Genomic DNA, 24,799 nt, shown 5'->3' with positions numbered 1-24,799 from the left:
GAATCGGCTCGTCGGTGGAGGAGAATATTGGGGGGGAGGTGGTTGTGGTTCCACCACCCGATGTCCATGCCACTCGCCCCAGGGACAGATCCCCTCATTCGGCAGGCGCCAGAGTCGGCAGTGATCGCACGGGGGGGGTCCTGACGAGGGGAAGAGGTAGAGCCGGCAGCGGAGTCAGGACCAGAGGGGGTCTTTCCTCTAGTTCTGCACCTGTGAGGGATGAGAACCTGGCAGGAAGTGAACCAGCTGATGACTCCCAGGTATCACTTGAATCTTCTGAGGGGGAGGACACAGATCTCAGTGCGGTATTTATTAACAAATTGAAGAGGAAGGCGAAAGTGAAGAAGGGGTTAAGTGTGAAAAAATAGTGTCTATGGGTTCTTGTCTATATATTTTGCTTGAGTTTTGTTCATTTCTCTTTTTCTTTTTTTTCATCATGACGTTAAGTTTTTCTTCTCTAAACGCCAATGGCTTGAGAACAGGAAATAAGTTACAAAGGGTGATCAATTTATGTAGCACAGACATCATATGTCTGCAAGAAACACGATGGGATGAGGAGGTGGTGAAAATGGTAAGGAAATTTTGGCCAGGGCTTCTTTTTTATAGTAACGGAACTACGACTGCAAGGGGGGTGGCAATACTTTTCAAAAGAAATACAGCATCCAATGTGAAACAGTGCCACATGGACACAGAGGGAAGAGTGGTGGGGATCGAATTTTATGTGCAGAAGGTTTTCTTTAAGTTATTTTGTGTTTATGCCCCCAACATAGAGAAGGACAGGAATCTTTTTTTCGATAGTCTTGAGCCTTGCTACACGGGAAACTGTATCATTATAGGGGATATGAATGTCTGGTTAGATAGACTAGATGCATCAAAAAACACTATGTTTGGGACTGATGCATCTAGGAGGAAGCTGCTGATGCTGAATGGGATGTATGATATTATAGATAAATGGAGGTGGGAAAACCCTGATAAGAGGGAGTTCTCCCGACGACAGGTGGTATTGGGTGTATTAAAGCAAAGTAGAATTGATATGTGTCTAGTAGCGAAAAGTATAATGAACTATGTCGGCACACTAACATATAATTTTAATACCATAAGTGACCACGCAAACCTCATGGGGACGATAAAAGTAGGGGAAAGAGGGAGGGGTGGGGGAGTATGGTGCCTTAATAATAGCTTGCTTAGGGATAATAAATATAAACATAGGATACGAGAATATTTAAAAGCCATGTCCGACAATCAAGGCATGTTAGATGATACGGGTCGATGGTGGGAACAAGTTAAAAAAGGAATTAAGGCAATAAGCCTTAAATATGCTAAACACAAGAATGCATATAAAAAGAGAAGGGTAAAAGAAATAAAACTATTAATAGATACTGAACTAGAGAGGGCAGATAATGATGCCGGTTGGAAAGTGGACAACTTATTGAAGTTAAAACATACGCTCCATACATATGAAGTAGAAGATTGTGATGGCGCTATTATTCGAAGCAAAGCCAGATACGCTGTGGAGGGGGAAAAAAACACAGCTTTCTTTCTGGGGATGGAAAGACAGAAACAAGAAAAGAATTATATAGATGAACTTGAAAAAGATAATGGTGATCGGGTGAATGACATTACGGAAATCTGCAGTGTGGTTGAAGACTATTACAGATGCCTCTTTACGGAGGAGGAAAATGATGATGAGTGCATGAAAAGAATACTTGACACTGTGTCCGCAAAGCTCTCCAGTGAGCATGCTGATTGCTGCGACAGGGATATAACGACTCAGGAAGTGATGGAAGCTATAATGGGTGGAAAGTCCAATAAGAGCCCCGGCTCCGATGGCCTGACCTACGAGTTCTATAAAGAGTTCATTGATTTTTTAGCCCCCATCTTGGTGACTGTAATACAGAATATTGAAAGAACACAGCAAGTACCTCATTCCATGACACTCAGCATCATCACGATCATATATAAAAATAAAGGTAGCAAACTCAAATTAGAAAACTTCAGACCCATCAGTCTGCTAAACACAGACTACAAAATATTGGCAAAAGTGTTGGGCAGTAGAATCGGGAAAATAATAAATACAATTGTGGCACCGACACAGGCATATGGGATACCGGGTAGGGACATCAGCGACACCATAATAACAGTTAGAGATGTAATTCATCATATGAACACGAACGGAGAAGGAGGGATTGTTTTGGGGGTCGACCTAAATAAAGCTTTTGACCGAGTAAATCACAATTTTCTCCTCAGCACTTTAAAACGGTTTGGGTTTGGAAGTAGAATGATTACGTGGGTTGAATTACTATACAAAAACGCAAAGAGCCAAGTCAAGTGCAATGGGTTCCTAACAAACACTTTTCCATTACAGCGTTCTGTTAGGCAGGGATGTCCCATGTCCTCCCTCCTATATAGTTTATCTGTTGAACCCTTAGCAACGTTCATAAATAGTAACAATAACATTAGGGGGATTGAACTACCGGGAGGAGGGAGGGTTACCATGTTGCAATACGCAGATGATACAACAATAACAGTTCAGAATGCAGACAGTGTACAAGAGGTGATAAACCATATTGAGATTTATGGCAGAGCGTCTGGGGCGAAAATTAACATAGGGAAATCGGAAATTCTATATGTGGGTAAGGACAATAATAACCGGTGCAAACTCAACTTTAAAATAGCAGAAGACCAGATCAAAGTATTGGGGATTTATCTAGGAGTAAATGAGAAGGCAGCCAGAGATTATACGTGGACAGGGGTAATAAATAGAATAAAAAGAACAATTAATTATTGGAAATTAAGAAGCTTGAAACTAAAAGGCAAGATTATTATAATAAATGCTTTGCTGATGTCAAAACTGATACATTTTATAGCGACTATAGATATGCCGGAGTGGGTGGTGAAAGAGTTAAACTCTATCATTTCTCTTTTTCTTTGGGATGGTAAGGGAGTGAGAATATCTCACCAGACATTAATGGCTGGGTATGAGGAGGGAGGGCTTAAGTTGGTAAATATTGAAATAAAAAAGAAGGCAATTAGGATAAAGACGATTGTTAAATATTTGTATGATAAGGTAGATTATGCGTGGAAACGTTTCTTCAGGCAATATATACATAAGGCTGGGAAGTGCGAAGAATATGGTCTCTTGATGGCTTTAAAAAAACATATGCACGAAGGCATCCCGGAGTTCTATAGGGAGGTGTTCAGTGCCTGGGCTGCATTTTTGCCACAGATAGACTATGACTGCACAGATATAAATATGGTTATCAATAACCCCATCTTCTTAAATAACAAAATGTTAAATCATGATAACACACTCTATAATGCTATCTTTTTTAGAGCTGGGATAAGACAAGTTAAAAACATAATGTATGAGGTAATGCCTGGCCTCCTGCCAGAGCATTCAATTGTGGATATGATCAGACATGCTGATTTTGATGATCATGATATTAGAAGAGGAACTATTATTAATACATATGATAAAATCAAAAGCAGTATGAACATGGAATGGATAGCGAGGATAAATAGTGATGACGAAAAAAGGACGGAGGGGGATTGGCCGGAGCTGTATATAGAAAGAGAGAATTATAGGATCTGCTTGAGTAAACTGAAGGTGAAGATTGTATATGGCATAATGTTGGAAAAAGTCTTAAAGAGGCCTGCCTCGGATACAATGTGGAAGGAGAAATATGTGGGAATGAACATAGATGACATATGGCGTAGTAGAATAAAATATAATAGTATAGAATGTGAAGATAATGATTTTAAAATAAAGCATAATAGGATATTTACGAAGATAATATTGCATCAAATAAATAAAAATTTGAGTAGAATGTGTGATGTGTGTATGAACGGGGAGGAAGATTTCTTTCATTTATTTTTGGATTGTACTTGTTTGGTTCAGTTTTTCGACAGGTTGAAACACACTTTGGTCGAGCATTGGGGAAGTAAATTCATACATAGATTTCATTGGGAACAACTCCTTTTGTTTGGTACAAGTGTTAAAAGCAAAGTTATCAATACCAACCTGCTCAATTTTGTTTTAAGTCACGCTAGACTGGCAATCAGGCTGAGGAGAAACTACTCCCACTTTGAAGGAAAGATGGTGGATGTTTGGGTGATTTTCAAATCAATTTTAAAGAAGGACTTACATCTGGTTTTGAAATATAGTAAAACAGCCTTTGTTGATGCTTTTGTTGACGGAAATAAGTTGGTTGAAGTAACAGAGGGAGACAAGTTGATACTCCACATCTGAAGGGTCTTCATTGGTGTTTCCTTTCTTCTTTGAATCCCTATGTTGAGGGCATCATAATGTGTTTCTATTTCCTTTGGTTTGGGAGTATGTTTTGGTTTTGGGTACGACGCTGTGCATGTGACAATTTACTTGGAGATTTGATTGTTGTATGTTTTCGGAAAAGGAAATGTTTTGACTTGATACTGTGACGAAATGGTAGAAGATTTTGACTGTATAACAATGTTGTAAACCACTTTTCTTGTACACATTTTCATAATAAAAGAAAAAAAAAAAAGATGCGCCCGATCTCGTCTGATCTCGGAAGCTAAGCAGGGTCGGGCCTGGTTAGTACTTGGATGGTAGACCGCCTGGGAATACCAGGTGCTGTAAGTATTTTCAACCAGCAGAGTGCGCTCTCGCTTAATCTACCCACACATATTTCAACGTGGTAACAGCGACAGCTCACGTCCTAAAGTGTTTTGCACATGGTTAAGGCACTTTAACTCCAACAAATAAAACCAACAAATCAATGACTTATATTCTATGACTTATCTTCAACTCCATATAAGAGGTATTTCAAGCTGCAGCTTCTGCTTACGGCCATACCAGCCTGGATGCACCCGATCTCATCTGATCTCGGAAGCTAAGCAGGGTCGGGCCTGGTTAGTACTTGGATGGGAGACCGCCTGGGAATACCAGGTGCTGTAAGCTTTTTCAACCAGCAGAGAGCGCTCTCGCTTAATCTACCCACACATATTTCAACGTGGTAACAGCGACAGCTCACGTCCTAAAGTGTTTTTCACATGGTTAAGGCACTTTAACTCCAACAAATATGCGCTTCTAAATTATTATCACCAACAAATCAATGACTTATATTATAGACTTATCTTCAACTCCATATAAGAGGTATTTCAAGCTGCAGCTTCAGCTTACGGCCATACCAGCCTGGATGCGCCCGATCTCGTCTGATCTCGGAAGCTAAGCAGTGTCGGGCCTGGTTAGGACTTGGATGGGAGACCGCCTGGGAATACCTGGTGCTGTAAGCTTTTTCAACCAGCAGAGAGCGCTCTCGCTTAATCTACCCACACATATTTCAACATGGTAACAGCGACAGCTCACGTCCTAAAGTGTTTTGCACATGGTTAAGGCACTTTAACTCCAACAAATATGCGCTTCTAAATTATTATCACCAACAAATCAATGACTTATATTATAGACTTATCTTCAACTCCATATAAGAGGTATTTCAAGCTGCAGCTTCAGCTTACGGCCATACCAGCCTGGATGCGCCCGATCTCGTCTGATCTCGGAAGCTAAGCAGGGTCGGGCCTGGTTAGTACTTGGATGGGAGACCGCCTGGTAATATCAGGTGCTGTAAGCTTTTTCAACCAGCAGAGAGCGCTCTCGCTTAATCTACCCACACATATTTCAACGTGGTAACAGCGACAGCTCACGTCCTAAAGTGTTTTGCACATGGTTAAGGCACTTTAACTCCAACAAATAAAACCAACAAATCAATGACTTATATTCTATGACTTATCTTCAACTCCATATAAGAGGTATTTCAAGCAGCAGATTCTGCTTACGGCCATACCAGCCTGGATGCGCCCGATCTCGTCTGATCTCGGAAGCTAAGCAGGGTCGGGCCTGGTTAGTACTTGGATGGGAGACCGCCTGGGAATACCAGGTGCTGTAAGCATTTTCAACCAGCAGAGAGCGCTCTCGCTTAATCTACCCACACATATTTCAACGTGGTAACAGCGACAGCTCACGTCCTAAAGTGTTTTGCACATGGTTAAGGCACTTTAACTCCAACAAATAAAACCAACAAATCAATGACTTATATTCTATGACTTATCTTCAACTCCATATAAGAGGTATGTCAAGCTGCAGCTTCTGCTTACGGCCATACCAGCCTGGATGCGCCAGATCTCATCTGATCTCGGAAGCTAAGCAGGGTCGGGCGTGGTTAGTACTTGGATGGGAGACCGCCTGGGAATACCAGGTGCTGTAAGCTTTTTCAACCAGCAGAGAGCGCTCTCGCTTAATCTACCCACACAAATTTCAACGTGGTAACAGCGACAGCTCACGTCCTAAAGTGTTTTGCACATGGTTAAGGCACTTTAACTCCAACAAATAAGCGCTTCTAAATTATTATCACCAACAAATCAATGACTTATATTATATGACTTATCTTCAACTCCATATAAGAGGTATTTCAAGTTGCAGCTTCAGCTTACGGCCATACCAGCCTGGATGCGCCCGATCTCGTCTGATCTCGGAAGCTAAGCAGGGTCGGGCCTGGTTAGTACTTGGATGGGAGACCGCCTGGGAATACCAGGTGCTGTAAGCTTTTTCAACCAGCAGAGAGCGCTCTCGCTTAATCTACCCACACATATTTCAACGTGGTAACAGCGACAGCTCACGTCCTAAAGTGTTTTGCACATGGTTAAGGCACTTTAACTCCAACAAATAAAACCAACAAATCAATGACTTATATTCTATGACTTATCTTCAACTCCATATAAGAGGTATTTCAAGCTGCAGCTTCTGCTTACGGCCATACCAGCCTGGCCACGCCCTCTGACTTCCTGTTTGTGCAGGAAGAGTGACGTGGCAGTTTGGTTCATGGTGGATGAAGGAGAGACAAAGTTCAGATTGGAAAACAAACGAAAAAGGCTCAGAGAAGTGGAGAACAACAACACCTCCCCCGGCAGCAGTTGCTGCAGGGGGGCTACTCCAAGGGAGTATAAAAAAACTAAAACGGATTACTCGGTGATGAAGGTGGATAACGGACTGGACATGAGCTCAGCTATGACGGACAAAATGGAGTCGGAGGGGATCCCAAGGCAAAAGATGGCCCGCGCAATGGTCGGAGCCGGAGAGAAAGAGAAGAGAGCGGGAGAGGGGCCCGAGGCAGAGAAATTGAGAATGGCGGATGAGTGAACGCTGGCGCGACTGGCTGCCGCTGCTCACCGGCACTTCTAAAATTCTCGCTGTCTCACGACCCACATCTGACTGTGCATCCGTGGTCACTCGGGTAAAAGTCCTCACTATTTACTCGTAACGACTAAACGGCTCGATTGTCACTCCTACGTGGCTGTCTTTGCAACGCTTGCTCACCTGCTCTGCTCCGGCGGCTGCCGAGCCCCATCAGGACCTGCTCACCTCGCGTTGCCCGAGACGAGTCCCCACCAACAATGTGGTCTGACGGGATCTACATCTGGTCCGTGCTTGCCTGGATTCTCCTGTTGCTCACTCGCCAGCCCGTGACTGGTCTGCTTCAATACTCAGCGGTGGAGCTCCTGAGACTGCGCTTCCACCTGCACGAGCCTCCGCCGACTGGACTACACCTCCACCCGTACATCGCCTTCCTGCCCAAGCGGAGATACATCCACCGGGGGTCCCGCCGGTGCTTCCGAGAGGATTCCTCGAACCCAATCAAGTCCATTTGGTCCAACTCCCGTCGCTCCCCACTCTACACCGGCCGATCTGCCAACCACAGCGTCCTAGCCAGCCTAGCCCGGTCGGCTAACTCAGCTGTCAAGCGCGGCACCGCCGCTGTCAACTTCGGTCTTCTAAACATCCGCTCACTCACCAACAAGGGGCATCTCATCCAGGATCTCCTCAGCGACCGTAAGTTTGATTTAATTTGTCTAACTGAGACATGGCAACAGCCCAATGACTTTTCCCAACTCAATGACTCAACTCCTCCGGGGTTTGTTTACATCTGTCAACCCCGCTGTACCGGCCGGGGAGGAGGTCTCGCGATAATTTACCGCGAGACCTTGAAAGTCTCGCCGCTGTCTGTCCCTGCCTTCAGCTCCTTTGAATCCACAGTATGTCAACTGTCTGGACCTACTCCCACAACCATTGCAACTGTTTACCGCCCCCCGAAACCAAATGGCGAGTTTTTAAATGATTTTGCTGCTTTTCTCACACACCTTTCCACTCTCTCACCAAACACAATATTGCTGGGAGATTTTAACATACACATGGACAATATAAACCATCCTCTCACAAAAGACTTTACATCCTGTCTTGAGAGCTCTGGATTTCAGCAGCACACCCACTTCTCCACACATTCCAAAGGACACATTTTGGACTTAATTTGCTGCTCTGGTGTCACCCCTTCTGACTGTGCTGCAGCTGAACTCCCCATCACCGACCACTTCCTCCTCTCATTCAACATCGATCTCACTCTGTCCACCACTAAGTCCCCACGTCTCATCTCCTTCCGAAATATTAAGGACATAAATCTGGATTCTTTCTCCTCTAGTGTCGTCAACTCCATGGACTTTGCAGATTTAACCACCCCTGAACAGCTGGTTTCACATTACAATACAGGACTCCATGATATTCTCGACTCTCTCGCTCCACTAAAAACCAGATCTGTTTCTTTCACCCTTTCTGCTCCCTGGTTCACGCCTGACCTTCGGCTCATGAAAGCCAAAGGCAGGCAGCTCGAGCGGCTTCGCAATAAAACTGGTCTGTCTGTCCACAAAGAAATGTACAAAGATCACCTTATGCATTACCGGGACTGTATTACCAAATCCAAATCAAACTACTACTCCAGCTTAATCTGTTCAAACGCAGGCAACACCAAGTCACTGTTTTCATTGCTCAACAATATCACCCGTTCCCCAGTCTCTATTCCACCCCATCTTTACTCAACTGCCTTCTGTAACTCTCTTCTGTCTTTCTTCAACACCAAAATCCTGCAAATCCATCAGGACCTTGGTTCTACCTCCCTCAGCGTCACTTCCGATCTCCAACCGCCCACCCATCCCTTCTCCTCCTTTGAGCTCCCCACCTTCTCAGAGATTTCTGACCTCATACACAGGTCCAAGCCCACCACATGTCAACTGGACCCCCTCCCGACAGTTCTGGTTAAATCCTGCCTCCCCTCTTTGGTCCCCCTCATTTCTGCCATCATCCACTCCTCTCTCACCACTGGATCCGTTCCTTCATTATTCAAAATTGCTGCAATAACCCCAATCCTGAAAAAACCTGGTGCAGATCCTACCAACTTCAATAATTTCCGACCTATCTCAAACCTGCCCTTCATTTCCAAGATCCTTGAGAAAATAGTCGCTACACAACTCCAGCACCATTTATCACTTAACAACCTGTATGAACAATTCCAGTCTGGCTTCCGCCCACTCCACAGCACCGAAACTGCACTTGTAAAAATAACCAACGACCTCCTCATGGCAGCTGATTCTGGTTTACTCACTATCCTCATCCTCCTTGACCTGAGTGCGGCCTTCGACACCATCAGCCACCCCACCCTCCTCAATAGACTTTGCGCCATCGGCATCACCCACACTCCTCTAAACTGGTTCACTTCCTACCTCACTGGCCGCACTCAGTTCATTCAACTTAAATCTTTCACATCCCAGCCTTCCCCTGTCACCTCAGGTGTGCCCCAGGGCTCTGTCCTGGGGCCCCTCCTTTTCATCATCTATCTTCTCCCCCTCGGCAACATCTTCCGTAAGTACAACATCAGCTTTCACTGCTACGCGGATGACACCCAGCTCTACCTCTCCAGTAAGCCCACCTCCACCCTCCCACCTTCGTCCCTCGCTGACTGCCTAACCGATATCAAATCCTGGTTCTCTTCAAACTTCCTCAAATTAAACAGTGACAAAACCGAGGTCCTCCTCATTGGTTCTAAATCAACACTATCCAAAACCGACAGTTTCCCTATACTCATTGACAACTCCACTGTTTCCCCCTCCCCACAGGTCAAGAGTCTGGGTGTCATCCTCGACAGTACCCTATCTTTTCATTCTCATATCAACAACATTACCCGGTCCGCTTATTTCCACTTGCGCAACATCAACCGCCTCCGCCCCTCCCTCACTCCGCACACCACTTCTATTCTTGTGCATAGCCTCGTCACTTCTCGCCTTGATTACTGTAACTCTCTCCTCTCCGGTGTCATTCACAAATTCCTTCACAAACTACAGTTAGTCCAGAATTCAGCTGCCCGCATCATCTCAAGGACCCCATCCATCAACCACATCACCCCCGTCCTACAACAGCTCCACTGGCTTCCAATAAAATACAGAATTGACTTCAAAATCCTCCTCCTAACATTCAAGTCAATCCACAACCTTGCCCCTCCCTACCTGTCGGACCTCCTCCACGTCGCCACGCCCTCACGCACCCTCAGGTCCTCCTCCTCCATCCACCTGACTGTTCCACCTGCCCGTCTTGCCACCATGGGGAGCAGAGCATTCAGCCGCTCTGCTCCCCGTCTCTGGAACAGCCTACCACCGGATCTCAGGAACACCACCTCACTCCCTCACTTCAAAACCAAACTGAAAACCCACCTGTTCAGAACTGCCTTCTCCCTCTGACCCCTCTTGCACTGTGTCGTTGTTGTGGTTTTTATTCTGAGTATTTGTTTACCCCCTAGCTTTTATTATTGTGTTACACTGTTTTTAACTATTGTACGGCGACCTTGAGTGTTCAGAAAGGCGCCTTGAAATAAAATGTATTATTATTATTATTATTATTAAAGTGGAGAAGAGGAGGACGGGAGGACAACACAGCGGAGCGGTGTGGAAGGGGGCAGAGGAGGAGACGGCAGCGAGGGTGGCGGAGCCGAGAGCTGCAAAAGAATGTTGGGATCAAGCGGAAGACCAGAAAAAACTTGTAGTAAATGTGGAGATAGAGGGAGATGATGCCATCTCCCTCATGGAACTCTTGAAAGCTGTGAGTGTTACATGCGGTCGTGTCGTTGGCTGCCGAGTAAAGGCGGACAGAAAGTGGGAACTAACAATGGGCAACCCGCACGGGAAAAACAGACTGTTAGATGGTTTCAAGATAAGAGATTCGCGAGTGATCGCCTCTGAAATAATGAAGGACACGAGAGTGGTCTCATTTTTAAGTCTTCCTATTTATATCACTGATGAGCAGATTTTCACAAAGCTGGCACATTGGGGAGTAGAGCCGGTCTCACCAATCAAGAAGAGAAAATGGCCTGGCACGGACATATTCGACGGCACCAGGTTCCTGAAAGTCAGGTTCCCAGAGTCGGTGGCGGCTCTGCCGTATAGCACGAAATTTGACACGCTCGAGGGTCCGGAGTATTTCAGGATCATCCATAACAACCAAATGAGGGTGTGCAGACTGTGCCTACAGCAGGGGCACATTCTGCGGGAATGTCCTGAGTTCCTGTGTTACAAATGTAACAAACAAGGACACTATGCAAGAGAATGTGCACGCATGACGGAACGAACCGGCGGAGAGCAGGAGGAGAAGGAGGAGAAGGAGGAGACGGAGGAGTTGGTGGAGGAGAGCGAGGCAGAAAAGAAGGAGGCGGCGGAGGAAGAGGAGGAGGAGGAAGACGGAGAAGGAGAGGTTGAGAGCCTGGTGGGGGACATGGAGGAGGAAGCGGTGGAGGAATCGATGGAGGAAGCAGGGAGTGACGAGGGAGGAGATGTCGCAGAGGATGCAAAGGAGGGGAGCAGTGGAGATGAGGACGAACGAGGCGGACAAGATTGGGGTGAAGGACAAAGCAGCGGGGGGTCGCTTCCTTGTGCGCAGCAGAGAGTCACCAGGCGGGGTGGTGAGAATCCTGCTGAGACGGAGGACGTGGAGACCGGAAACGGAGCGAGGGGGATATCGAGGAAAAGATCAGGTACGAGAAAAGGGCGAGCACAGAAGAAACGTATGCACAATGAGGAAACTTCTAATATCCAGCGGTGATGGTCCGTTTCTCCTCCTTATCATGGTCTTAATGCCAATAACAGTGGCATCCATTAATGCAAACGGGCTGAGAGACAAGACGAAGTTCGAAAGCATGATAAGATTAAGTAAGGCGGATGTAATATGCTTACAAGAAACTCATTGGGATGCAGTAACGGAGCGAGACATGATAAAGCTGTGGGATGGGGAATGCTTCTCTAGCCATGGAACTAACATTGCAAGGGGAGTGGCGATTTTGTGTAAAAGGGACAGTGGAATTAAGGCCACGATGAGGGCTAAAGATGGAGAAGGAAGATGGATTAATATAGATTGTGTAGCTCAGGATGTGAATTATAATATTTTAAATGTCTATGCACCGAATACAGAAGGCGATCGCACAGCCTTCTTTAGGAAATTTTATAAAATAGCCGAAAAGTGTGATGTTATAATAGGAGATTTTAATGTGAAATTGTGTCATCTGGATATAAACGAAAGTTGTGTATGGAGACAAGATGCCTCAAGAAAGGTTCTAAATGACTTTATGATGGTTAACAACTGGTGCGACGTATGGAGAGTGAAAAATCCTGATAAGAGGCAATATTCAAGGGCGCAAGTGGTTCAAGGGGTTCTAAAACGAACCAGAATTGATTTGTGCTTAACAAAGACATCGCATATACGATTATTTAATAATGTGGATTATAAATGGATACACTTAAGCGATCACGCCATACTATCATTAGAAATGGGGGAACAGGAAGAGAAAAGGGGAGGGGGGACATGGCACTTAAATGCACATCTCTTGTACGATGTGAATTATAATAGAGCCATTAGGCAACTAATTTTGAGCGTAAGCTCACAACCGGGTTTTGAAAAGAATATAATACAAGGCTGGGAGGACTTGAAGACAAAAATAAAAGGGAAATCCATACAATATGCGAAAAGGTTTCGGGCGAGACAACAGAAGAAAGAAAGAATGCTAAGAGCAGAAATCGAAAAGGTTGAGAGACAGAAAGGCTCGGAGGGGAATAAGTTAATAAGATTGCATACCGAGTTAAAAGAGTTGGAGAGGTTGAAATGCGAAGGGGCTATATTAAGGAGCAAAGCGCAGTATGCGGTGGAAGGAGAAAAAAATACCGGCTTCTTCCTGAACTTGGAAAAAAGAAGGCAAAACAAATGCTACATAGCGGAAGTGATGAATGAAAAGGGAGAGACAACAGCTGACTTTGTAGAGATCTTAGAGACAGTCCAGAATTATTATACCCATCTTTTTGAAACAGAGGGGACAGATGATGGGATAACAGAGGAGATCCTGGCAAAATGTGAGATGAAGTTAGCTGAAGAAGACACACTCATGTGCGACCAGGAGATGAAGGAAGAGGATATTGATTTGGCAATAAAACAATTAGTACTAAATAAAAGTCCAGGTAGTGATGGACTAACAGCGAATTTTTATAAACAATTTAGTGATATATTGAAACCAATATTGTTAAATTTATACAGAACAATAGAATTAACACAATCCGTGCCGGCATCTATGGCAAGAGGGATCATAACGATCATATATAAGAAAGGGGATAAACGAAATCTAGCCAATTATAGGCCTATAACACTACTAAACACGGATTACAAAATATTGATGAAAGTACTAGCAAACAGAATAAAACAGGTCGTGCACACTATCGTAGAGCCCTCTCAGGCTTATAGTGTGCCGGGAAGGGAAGTTTCAGATATTTTGAATACTGTCAGAGACACAGTAGAATTTTTGAAAACTACCAGCAAAGAGGGCATTCTGGTCTCACTGGACTTCAACAAAGCCTTTGATAGAGTCGAACACAAATTTATGTTCAAAGTTTTGGAGAGGGTGGGATTTGGAGCGCGTTTTCTCGGGTGGATTAGGTTAATGTACGCCAACGCCACTGGCAGTGTGAAGTGTAACGGGGTGGTTACCGATCCTTTTCCGCTTCGAAGGTCGGTGAGACAGGGATGTCCACTGTCCTCAATTTTGTATACAATAATCGTGGAAACACTGGGTGTCCTTATTAAAAAAGATTCAGAAATAAAAGGTATAGAATTACCTGGAGGGGAGATGTGCACCATACAACAGTTTGCTGATGATACCACGTTACTGATTAAAGACATAAATAGTGTACATAGAATAATAAACTTGGTAGAACGATATGGTAGAGCCTCAGGAGCTAAAATAAATCCAGATAAATCAGAAATCATGTTCATCAATATGAAGGGACCGCCGCAAAATGAATTACCGGTACAATTACAAGCAGAACATATCAAAATATTGGGTACATACATTGGGGTAAACAGTGAAACGGCCAGGGACATGACATGGACTAGTATAATTAAAAGGATAGAAGCAATTTTGTGCTATTGGCGAATGAGGAACCTGAAACTCAATGGGAAGGTGGTGGTATTAAATAGCTTGGTAATGTCTAAAATATATTATGCACTCACGGTGATAGATCTACCCTTATGGGCACTAAACAAACTAAATGAGATTATGACAGTTTTCTTGTGGGGGACAACGGTGGGGAAAATCGCAAGAAAAACATTAATAGGGAAATATGAAGAGGGAGGGCTAAAATTACTAGACATAGAAAGTAAGAAAAATGCTTTCAGGATTAAATTGGTCAGAAAATATCTGTACGATGACACGGCTTACGGCTGGAAGGGTCTTATGCAGTTTTTTTTAAATCGAGTGCTCGGAATAGGAGATTTTGTCCTGCTTATGAAACCGAAGAGGCCGATGACAGCGGGAGTCCCATTATTTTATAGGGAGGTCCTCGAAGCACAAGCTGGCTTCCTGGAGCATATAGAATATGAGGCGAATTCTATAAGCCTAATAAGAGAACTGCCGATATTTTTAAATAAATATATAAAGAAAGAAAATAAAATGTTGTATAATAACAAAATGATAAGAGCTGGACTAGTACAGCTGAAAGATATAATGTATGAATTTGTGCCCGGTTTTTTGCCGACGCAGGCCGTGGTGGATAGTATAAGGGAAGTTGATTATAATTCAACATACACGGTCATAGAGAATTATTATAAGACTATTCAGAGAAGTATCCCACAACAATGGAGAAGGCTGATAGAAACAGGTACAGCTAGAGATAGGACAAGCAAACTCCCAGAGCTGGGAATTAAGCGAGAGGGGGAAAACAAGAGCTTCAGTCTGATCTCCTGCAAGGAAATCTACGAGCGTTTTTTAGTGAACGTCACGAAATCACCGGCCTCCTTGTCGTATTGGAGCAAGGTCTTTCCACAGAAAGAGTGGTGGAAAATATGGGAGAAATGGAAAGTACAGGGTAACAGCATCGAGGCTGAGGACAATGATTTCAAAATAAGACACAATAAAATTTTTACTAATGTGGTTTTACATCAACTGGATAAAGCTGTAGACAGAGATTGTGATGTTTGTGGCTTATTGCCGGAAACGCTGATGCATATGTTTGATATTTGTCCTGAGTTATCTGGCTTTTTTGGGTTATTGAAGAAATGTCTAATAGAAAAATTGGGAATGGTGTGGGACGGAAGGGATTCATGGGAGTTTTTTCTTTTATTTGGAAACTGGCAATACAGTAAAATTAGAAACGAAATGCTGTGCAGATTTATGTTGAGCCATGCACGATGGGCAATAAGGGCACGAAGAAACAAGGCACACACACACACAGGATTGTGTGGAATTGGCAGCTCTTTTTGGACTGTGTAGTTGGGAAATTGTGTGTTTAAAAAAAAAAAAAAAAAAAAAAAAAAAAAAATTGGCTACTTCATCTTTTGAAAATTGTGCACAGTGATCATATAGTTGGAGTGATTTTTCACCCTGTGGGATGGCTGAACGAATGATGCTGGGTTTTGAAATGCCACTATGTGCAAATCAGGTTTGTTTTTGTAATTCGAGTGCTGATGTTGTTTTTCTTTTCTTTTGAAAAAAGGACCTGAGTGTAAATGTCACAGAGAGAGGAAAATGTGTTGGAAATGGATACTGTAAACAAAAATATATTTTTTTTGTAAATATATTTTCATAATAAAAGACAAAAAAAAAATATGCGCCAGATCTCGTCTGATCTCGGAAGCTAAGCAGGGTCGGGCCTGGTTAGTACTTGGATGGGAGACCGCCTGGGAATACCAGGTGCTGTAAGCTTTTTCAACCAGCAGAGAAGGCTCTCGCTTAATCTAGCCACACATATTTCAACGCGGTAACAGCGACAGCTCACGTCCTAAAGTGTTTTGCACATGGTTAAGGCACTTTAACTCCAACAAATAAAACCAACAGATCAATGACTTATATTCTATGTTTATCTTCAACTCCATATAAGAGGTATTTCAAGCTGCAGCTTCTGCTTACGGCCATACCAGCCTGGATGCGCCCGGTCTCGTCTGATCTCGGAAGCTAAGCAGGGTCGGGCCTGGTTAGTACTTGGATGGGAGACCGCCTGGGAATACCAGGTGCTGTAAGCTTTTTCAACCTGCAGAGAGCGCTCTCGCTTAATCTACCCACACATATTTCAACGTGGTAACAGCGACAGCTCACGTCCTAAAGTGTTTTGCACATGGTTAAGGCACTTTAACTCCAACAAATAAAACCAACAGATCAATGACTTATATTCTATGACTTATCTTCAACTCCATATAAGAGGTATTTCAAGCTGCAGCTTCTGCTTACGGCCATACCAGCCTGGATGCGCCCGATCTCGTCTGATCTCGGAAGCTAAGCAGGGTCGGGCCTGGTTAGTACTTGGATGGGAGACCGCCTGGGAATACCAGGTGCTGTAAGCTTTTTCAACCTGCAGAGAGCGCTCTCGCTTAATCTACCCACACATATTTCAACGTGGTAACAGCGACAGCTCACGTCCTAAAGTGTTTTGCACATGGTTAAGGCACTTTAACTCCAACAAATAAGCGCTTCTAAATTATTATCACCAACAAATCAATGACTTGTATTATATACTTATCTTCAACTCCATATAAGAAGTATTTCAAGCTGCAGCTTCAGCTTACGGCCATACCAGCCTGGATGCGCCCGATCTCGTCTGATCTCGGAAGCTAAGCAGGATCGGGCCTGGTTAGTACTTGGATGGGAGACCGCCTGGGAATACCAGGTGCTGTAAGCTTTTTCAACCAGCAGAGAGCGCTCTCGCTTAATCTACCCACACATATTTCAACGTGGTAACAGCGACAGCTCACGTCCTAAAGTGTTTTCCACATGGTTAAGACACTTTAACTCCAACAAATAAAACCAACAGATCAATGACTTATATTCTATGACTTATCTTCAACTCCATATAAGAGGTATTTCAAGCTGCAGCTTCTGCTTACGGCCATACCAGCCTGGATGCGCCCGATCTCGTCTGATCTCGGAAGCTAAGCAGGGTCGGGCCTGGTTAGTACTTGGATGGGAGACCGCCTGGGAATACCAGGTGCTGTAAGTTTTTTCAACCTGCAGAGAGCGGTCTCGCTTAATCTACCCACACATATTTCAACGTGGTAACAGCGACAGCTCCCGTCCTAAAGTGTTTTGCACATGGTTAAGGCACTTTAACTCCAACAAATAAAACCAACAAATCAATGACTTATATTCTATGACTTATCTTCAACTCCATATAAGAGGTATTTCAAGCTGCAGCTTCTGCTTACGGCCATACCAGCCTTGATGCGCCCGATCTCGTCTGATCTTGGAAGCTAAGCAGGGTAGGGCCTGCTTAGTACTTGGATGGGAGACCGCCTGGGAATACCAGATGCTGTAAGCTTTTTCAACCAGCAGAGAACGCTCTCGCTTAATCTAGCCACACATATTTCAACGTGGTAACAGCGACAGCTCACGTCCTAAAGTGTTTTGCACATGGTTAAGGCACTTTAACTCCAACAAATAAAACCAACAAATCAATGACTTATATGCTATGACTTATCTTCAACTCCATATAAGAGGTATTTCAAGCTGCAGCTTCTGCTTACAGCCATACCAGCCTGGATGCGCCCGATCTCGTCTGATCTCGGAAGCTAAGCAGGGTCGGGCCTGGTTAGTACTTGGATGGGAGTCCGCCTGGGAATACCAGGTGCTGTAAGCTTTTTCAACCAGCAGAGAGCGCTCTCGCTTAATCTACCCACACATATTTCAACGTGGTAACAGCGACAGCTCACGTCCTAAAGTGTTTTTCACATGGTTAAGGCACTTTAACTCCAACAAATAAGCGCTTCTAAATTATTATCACCAACAAATCAATGACTTGTATTATATACTTATCTTCAACTCCATATAAGAAGTATTTCAAGCTGCAGCTTCAGCTTACGGCCATACCAGCCTGGATGCGCCCGATCTCGTCTGATCTCGGAAGCTAAGCAGGGTCGGGCCTGGTTAGTACTTGGATGGGAGACCGCCTGGGAATACCAGGTGCTGTAAGCTTTTTCAACCAGCAGAGAGCGGTCTCGCTTAATCTACCCACACATATTTCAACGTGGTAAGAGCGACAGCTCACGTCCTAAAGTGTTTTGCACATGGTTAAGGCACTTTAACTCCAACAAATAAGCGCTTCTAAATTATTATCACCAACAAATCAATGACTTGTATTATATACTTATCTTCAACTCCATATAAGAAGTATTTCAAGCTGCAGCTTCAGCTTACGGCCATACCAGCCTGGATGCGCCCGATCTCGTCTGATCTCGGAAGCTAAGCAGGGTCGGGCCTGGTTAGTACTTGGATGGGAGACCGCCTGGGAATACCAGGTGCTGTAAGCTTTTTCAACCAGCAGAGAGCGCTCTCGCTTAATCTACCCACACATATTTCAACGTGGTAAGAGCGACAGCTCACGTCCTAAAGTGTTTTGCACATGGTTAAGGCACTTTAACTCCAACAAATAAAACCCACAAATCAATGACTTATATTCTATGACTTATCTTCAACTCCATATCAGAGGTATTTCAAGCTGCAGCTTCTGCTTACGGCCATACCAGCCTGGATGAGCCCGATCTAGTCTGATCTCGGAAGCTAAGCAGGGTCGGGCCTGGTTAGTACTTGGATGGGAGACCGACTGGGAATACCAGGTCCTGTAAGCTTTTTCAACCAGCAGAGAGCGCTCTCGCTTAATCTACCCACACATATTTCAACGTGGTAAGAGCGACAGCTCACGTCCTAAAGTGTTTTGCACATGGTTAAGGCACTTTAACTCCAACAAATAAGCGCTTCTAAATTATTATCACCAACAAATCAATGACTTGTATTATATACTTATCTTCAACTCCATATAAGAAGTATTTCAAGCTGCAGCTTCAGCTTACGGCCATACCAGCCTGGATGCGCCCGATCTCGTCTGATCTCGGAAGCTAAGCAGGGTCGGGCCTGGTTAGTACTTGGATGGGAGACCGCCTGGGAATACCAGGTGCTGTAAGCTTTTTCAACCAGCAGAGAGCGCTCTCGCTTAATCTACCCACACATATTTCAACGTGGTAAGAGCGACAGCTCACGTCCTAAAGTGTTTTGCACATGGTTAAGGCACTTTAACTCCAACAAATAAAACCCACAAATCAATGACTTATATTCTATGACTTATCTTCAACTCCATATCAGAGGTATTTCAAGCTGCAGCTTCTGCTTACGGCCATACCAGCCTGGATGAGCCCGATCTAGTCTGATCTCGGAAGCTAAGCAGGGTCGGGCCTGGTTAGTACTTGGATGGGAGACCGACTGGGAATACCAGGTCCTGTAAGCTTTTTCAACCAGCAGAGAGCGCTCTCGCTTAATCTACCCACACATATTTCAACGTGGTAAGAGCGACAGCTCACGTCCTAAAGTGTTTTGCACATGGTTAAGGGACTTTAACTCCAACAAATAAAACCCACAAATCAATGACTTATATTCTATGACTTATCTTCAACTCCATATCAGAGGTATTTCAAGCTGCAGCTTCTGCTTACGGCCATACCAGCCTGGATGAGCCCGATCTAGTCTGATCTCGGAAGCTAAGCAGGGTCGGGCCTGGTTAGTACTTGGATGGGAGACCGACTGGGAATACCAGGTCCTGTAAGCTTTTTCAACCAGCAGAGAACGGTCTTGCTTAATCTAGCCACACATATTTCAACGTGGTAACAGCGACAGCTCACGTCCTAAAGTGTTTTGCACATGGTTAAGGGACTTTAACTCCAACAAATAAAACCAACAAATCAATGACTTATATTCTATGACTTATCTTCAACTCCATATAATAGGTATTTCAAGCTGCAGCTTCTGCTTACGGCCATACCAGCCTGAATGCGCCCAATCTCGTCTGATCTCGGAAGCTAAGCAGGGTCAGGCCTTGTTAGTACTTGGATGGGAGACCGCCTGGGAATGGCTCATGACCCCCCCAAGTCCCTATGGTCAACCTGGGGTGTGGGTGATCCTGGGGATGGAGGTGTCCAAGCTGTGGAGCTGTGAAGCAGAAGGTCGCAGGTTCGATCCCAGGCTGTGGCAAAGATGAAGAAGCGCTTCAGGGGTCATTCGTGGAGTCTTTGCAAATTCTGTATTAATGATAATTGATGTATTAATGAATGGAGAATAAAACTCATGGTAAATACAACATCTGGGGTTAAGTCTCTTCACTATTGCTGAATTCAAATCTGCTGAAATGCCTCAATATAGAGAAATAAGTATATCAACTCCACTGGCAAAGCATTACTGCTGAACAGGGCCAAAAAAAGTCAATTAATCACCATGAAACTTTTGTAGATTACTGCTTACCCTGAGACAACAAAAAAAAATAATCATATCACAATTTTCAAATTCACATCCAAATTAAGTGTGACGTCATTATGTGCGAATTTGCATCCAATATCTAAAAAAAACAACTTATTGTTCATAAGGAACAAGCCAGAGAGGGTTCATGTAGATATGTGATACTTTAATATTCTATCCTGTTCACCTAATTACTGCAATGCCTATGTTTTTAGGCCTATGTTATTGTAGTAATTAGGAGGCTTAAAATTATTATTTTTTGAGCCTGGTACATACTGTAGCAGATTTGGATACAGCTACTTTAAATACCCCCAAAATGTTAAATAAGCCAATTTCTGACATTCTACCTAGTTACTTGTTGGAAAGTGAAAAGTTGCAGCAGCATTTTATACAAAAACTGTATGCAGCCAATAAGTTTACAAATAATTTTAATGATGGCAGTAACAGGTTGCATAGAGTTGTATCTTTCTGCTCACAATCTAAAAAAACAACAAAAAAGACACATTATTCTCAAGTAATCATGCAAGAAGAAAATATATTTTATTAAAATAACAACAATTATAAATATTATAAACTTTATTTATAGAGCAAGAATGCAGCCCAAACTGCTTAAACAAAGCAATATCAGATGCAACAAAACAACAGCTAAAAACAACCCATCCGCCCGTCCGTCCAAGTCGACCCGTCCGCCCCAGATGTCCCCCCACGGAGCCCCGCCGCCGGGCAGCCGACCTCCGACGTCGGCTGCCGCTCTGGCGGCGCTCGCGGTTGAACCCCCAGCTCCAGCGGACCCACACCCACCCAGAAAACGGTGCGTCGAGGCGGGGTGGGGTCCGGCCGCTCCCGAGGTTCCCCGCACGGGGCTGCCGAGACGTCGGCACGCCCAGCGGGGGTCTGCCCAGCGCGTCGGCCGACATTTGATGCAAATAATAACTAGGATCACCACTGATTTAGTGAAAGGTGACCAAAATCTGCAGTTGAATTAAACATATTACAGTGAACGTCATAAACACATTGATTTCCACATGTTATGATAGCATAGGCCTAATATTGATGTAGCCTATATGAAGCGACCGGTAACCATGGCAACATAAACGCGTTCACTGCCATCAACGCCAAACTCCATAAGCGGAACGGAGACAACTAAACAGTTGTCAGTTGGGTTAATGTGTCTCACACAGCGCATCTGTATGTGTGTGTGCTGTTTTATGTTTCTTCGTTCCATGCGTAAAAGCCAAAAGCGCGATGCGAAGCGAGATGGGCAATCTCCAGCTGTGTGTGTGTGTGTGTGTGTGTGTGTGTGTGTGTGTGTGTGTGTGTGTGTGTGTGTGTGTGTGTGTGTGTGTGTGTGTTGCGCTTCTTTTTTTTTTCTCGCACCGGAGCCACTGCGCTCCGGGACCTCCCACTTGACAAATTAAGCACTGGTTGCGTGAATGCAGCGAGGTCGCCATTGAAGTGTACGCTACGGGGCCTCATACACGCCAAACTGCCGCTAGAAAAGCAGGGTCCTAATGAAGAAAGTTTAAATACAATGTGAAGGAGATGATGCTTGGATGTAAAATTGAATCCTGTGTATAAGTGTCACGCCACTTACTATTCGGCTTATAAACGGTACCGTTTCAATACAGATTAATCAATATTTCACTCAAACTGTCCCCTGAGGTGTCAGACTGTCATGGCCGCCGTACAGATGTGTCTCGCACAATGATGATTGGCGATCACTGCTGCTCAACAGCGCTCAATGATTGGCGGGTTGAGCGCTCTCCCTGCTGAACAGAGCTCAACCATTGGTCGGCATAGGGACTTGGCTGGGAGATCGCCTGGGAATGGCTCATGACCCCCCCAAGTCCCTATGGTCAACCTGGGGTGTGGGTGATCCTGGGGATGGAGGTGTCCAAGCTGTGGAGCTGTGAAGCAGAAGGTCGCAGGTTCGATCCCAGGCTGTGGCAAAGATGAAGAAGCGCTTCAGGGGTCATTCGTGGAGTCTTTGCAAATTCTGTATTAATGATAATTGATGTATTAATGAATGGAGAATAAAACTCATGGTAAATACAACATCTGGGGTTAAGTCTCTTCAGTATTGCTGAATTCAAATCTGCTGAAATGCCTCAATATAGAGAAATAAGTATATCAACTCCACTGGCAAAGCATTACTGCTGAACAGGGCCAAAAAAAGTCAATTAATCACCATGAAACTTTTGTAGATTACTGCTTACCCTGAGACAACAAAAAAAAATAATCATATCACAATTTTCAAATTCACATCCAAATTAAGTGTGACGTCATTATGTGCGAATTTGCATCCAATATCTAAAAAAAACAACTTATTGTTCATAAGGAACAAGCCAGAGAGGGTTCATGTAGATATGTGATACTTTAATATTCTATCCTGTTCACCTAATTACTGCAATGCCTATGTTTTTAGGCCTATGTTATTGTAGTAATTAGGAGGCTTAAAATTATTATTTTTTGAGCCTGGTACATACTGTAGCAGATTTGGATACAGCTACTTTAAATACCCCCAAAATGTTAAATAAGCCAATTTCTGACATTCTACCTAGTTACTTGTTGGAAAGTGAAAAGTTGCAGCAGCATTTTATACAAAAACTGTATGCAGCCAATAAGTTTACAAATAATTTTAATGATGGCAGTAACAGGTTGCATAGAGTTGTATCTTTCTGCTCACAATCTAAAAAAACAACAAAAAAGACACATTATTCTCAAGTAATCATGCAAGAAGAAAATATATTTTATTAAAATAACAACAATTATAAATATTATAAACTTTATTTATAGAGCAAGAATGCAGCCCAAACTGCTTAAACAAAGCAATATCAGATGCAACAAAACAACAGCTAAAAACAACCCATCCGCCCGTCCGTCCAAGTCGACCCGTCCGCCCCAGATGTCCCCCCACGGAGCCCCGCCGCCGGGCAGCCGACCTCCGACGTCGGCTGCCGCTCTGGCGGCGCTCGCGGTTGAACCCCCAGCTCCAGCGGACCCACACCCACCCAGAAAACGGTGCGTCGAGGCGGGGTGGGGTCCGGCCGCTCCCGAGGTTCCCCGCACGGGGCTGCCGAGACGTCGGCACGCCCAGCGGGGGTCTGCCCAGCGCGTCGGCCGACATTTGATGCAAATAATAACTAGGATCACCACTGATTTAGTGAAAGGTGACCAAAATCTGCAGTTGAATTAAACATATTACAGTGAACGTCATAAACACATTGATTTCCACATGTTATGATAGCATAGGCCTAATATTGATGTAGCCTATATGAAGCGACCGGTAACCATGGCAACATAAACGCGTTCACTGCCATCAACGCCAAACTCCATAAGCGGAACGGAGACAACTAAACAGTTGTCAGTTGGGTTAATGTGTCTCACACAGCGCATCTGTATGTGTGTGTGCTGTTTTATGTTTCTTCGTTCCATGCGTAAAAGCCAAAAGCGCGATGCGAAGCGAGATGGGCAATCTCCAGCTGTGTGTGTGTGTGTGTGTGTGTGTGTGTGTGTGTGTGTGTGTGTGTGTGTGTGTGTGTGTGTGTGTGTGTGTGTGTGTTGCGCTTCTTTTTTTTTTCTCGCACCGGAGCCACTGCGCTCCGGGACCTCCCACTTGACAAATTAAGCACTGGTTGCGTGAATGCAGCGAGGTCGCCATTGAAGTGTACGCTACGGGGCCTCATACACGCCAAACTGCCGCTAGAAAAGCAGGGTCCTAATGAAGAAAGTTTAAATACAATGTGAAGGAGATGATGCTTGGATGTAAAATTGAATCCTGTGTATAAGTGTCACGCCACTTACTATTCGGCTTATAAACGGTACCGTTTCAATACAGATTAATCAATATTTCACTCAAACTGTCCCCTGAGGTGTCAGACTGTCATGGCCGCCGTACAGATGTGTCTCGCACAATGATGATTGGCGATCACTGCTGCTCAACAGCGCTCAATGATTGGCGGGTTGAGCGCTCTCCCTGCTGAACAGAGCTCAACCATTGGTCGGCATAGGGACTTGGCTGGGAGATCGCCTGGGAATACCAGGTGCTGTAAGCTTTTTCAACCAGCAGAGAGCGCTCTCGCTTAATCTACCCACACATATTTCAACGTGGTAAGAGCGACAGCTCACGTCCAAAAGTGTTTTTCACA

General features: G+C 44.4%; 15 non-coding genes and 3 pseudogenes across 15 annotated transcripts; all 18 read left to right on the top strand.

Moving 5' to 3' along the window:
* The first annotated feature begins 4,820 nt into the window (after positions 1-4,820).
* On the top strand, positions 4,821-4,939 carry LOC133425755 (5S ribosomal RNA). Its single transcript, XR_009771209.1, has one exon. It is a non-coding gene; the product is annotated as a 5S ribosomal RNA (ribosomal RNA).
* A 216-nt stretch (positions 4,940-5,155) lies between these two features.
* LOC133425664 (5S ribosomal RNA) lies at positions 5,156-5,274 on the top strand. Its single transcript, XR_009771135.1, has one exon. It is a non-coding gene; the product is annotated as a 5S ribosomal RNA (ribosomal RNA).
* A 216-nt stretch (positions 5,275-5,490) lies between these two features.
* LOC133425529 (5S ribosomal RNA) lies at positions 5,491-5,609 on the top strand. Its single transcript, XR_009771003.1, has one exon. It is a non-coding gene; the product is annotated as a 5S ribosomal RNA (ribosomal RNA).
* Positions 5,610-5,808: 199 nt separating this feature from the next.
* LOC133425830 (5S ribosomal RNA) lies at positions 5,809-5,927 on the top strand. The gene has a single exon (XR_009771280.1). It is a non-coding gene; the product is annotated as a 5S ribosomal RNA (ribosomal RNA).
* A 199-nt stretch (positions 5,928-6,126) lies between these two features.
* LOC133425578 (5S ribosomal RNA) lies at positions 6,127-6,245 on the top strand. The gene has a single exon (XR_009771052.1). It is a non-coding gene; the product is annotated as a 5S ribosomal RNA (ribosomal RNA).
* Positions 6,246-6,462: 217 nt separating this feature from the next.
* On the top strand, positions 6,463-6,581 carry LOC133425530 (5S ribosomal RNA). Its single transcript, XR_009771004.1, has one exon. It is a non-coding gene; the product is annotated as a 5S ribosomal RNA (ribosomal RNA).
* Positions 6,582-16,283: 9,702 nt separating this feature from the next.
* LOC133425964 (5S ribosomal RNA) lies at positions 16,284-16,402 on the top strand. The gene has a single exon (XR_009771408.1). It is a non-coding gene; the product is annotated as a 5S ribosomal RNA (ribosomal RNA).
* A 199-nt stretch (positions 16,403-16,601) lies between these two features.
* Positions 16,602-16,720, top strand: LOC133426232 (5S ribosomal RNA). Its single transcript, XR_009771664.1, has one exon. It is a non-coding gene; the product is annotated as a 5S ribosomal RNA (ribosomal RNA).
* Positions 16,721-16,936: 216 nt separating this feature from the next.
* Positions 16,937-17,055, top strand: LOC133425918 (5S ribosomal RNA). Its single transcript, XR_009771364.1, has one exon. It is a non-coding gene; the product is annotated as a 5S ribosomal RNA (ribosomal RNA).
* A 199-nt stretch (positions 17,056-17,254) lies between these two features.
* On the top strand, positions 17,255-17,373 carry LOC133425913 (5S ribosomal RNA). Its single transcript, XR_009771359.1, has one exon. It is a non-coding gene; the product is annotated as a 5S ribosomal RNA (ribosomal RNA).
* Positions 17,374-17,572: 199 nt separating this feature from the next.
* LOC133425695 (5S ribosomal RNA) lies at positions 17,573-17,691 on the top strand. Its single transcript, XR_009771168.1, has one exon. It is a non-coding gene; the product is annotated as a 5S ribosomal RNA (ribosomal RNA).
* A 199-nt stretch (positions 17,692-17,890) lies between these two features.
* Positions 17,891-18,009, top strand: LOC133425956 (5S ribosomal RNA). The gene has a single exon (XR_009771400.1). It is a non-coding gene; the product is annotated as a 5S ribosomal RNA (ribosomal RNA).
* A 216-nt stretch (positions 18,010-18,225) lies between these two features.
* LOC133426221 (5S ribosomal RNA) lies at positions 18,226-18,344 on the top strand. The gene has a single exon (XR_009771653.1). It is a non-coding gene; the product is annotated as a 5S ribosomal RNA (ribosomal RNA).
* Positions 18,345-18,560: 216 nt separating this feature from the next.
* On the top strand, positions 18,561-18,679 carry LOC133426210 (5S ribosomal RNA). Its single transcript, XR_009771642.1, has one exon. It is a non-coding gene; the product is annotated as a 5S ribosomal RNA (ribosomal RNA).
* Positions 18,680-18,878: 199 nt separating this feature from the next.
* On the top strand, positions 18,879-18,997 carry LOC133425723 (5S ribosomal RNA; annotated as a pseudogene).
* A 216-nt stretch (positions 18,998-19,213) lies between these two features.
* LOC133426199 (5S ribosomal RNA) lies at positions 19,214-19,332 on the top strand. Its single transcript, XR_009771631.1, has one exon. It is a non-coding gene; the product is annotated as a 5S ribosomal RNA (ribosomal RNA).
* A 199-nt stretch (positions 19,333-19,531) lies between these two features.
* LOC133425722 (5S ribosomal RNA) lies at positions 19,532-19,650 on the top strand (annotated as a pseudogene).
* Positions 19,651-19,849: 199 nt separating this feature from the next.
* Positions 19,850-19,968, top strand: LOC133425721 (5S ribosomal RNA; annotated as a pseudogene).
* Positions 19,969-24,799: the final 4,831 nt, after the last annotated feature.

This window comes from Cololabis saira, unplaced genomic scaffold (assembly GCF_033807715.1).
Source record: "Cololabis saira isolate AMF1-May2022 unplaced genomic scaffold, fColSai1.1 scf025, whole genome shotgun sequence".
NCBI lineage: Eukaryota > Metazoa > Chordata > Actinopteri > Beloniformes > Belonidae > Cololabis > Cololabis saira.
The sequence above is the reverse complement of the archived record's forward strand: the minus strand, read 5'-3'. Positions and strand labels throughout refer to the sequence as shown.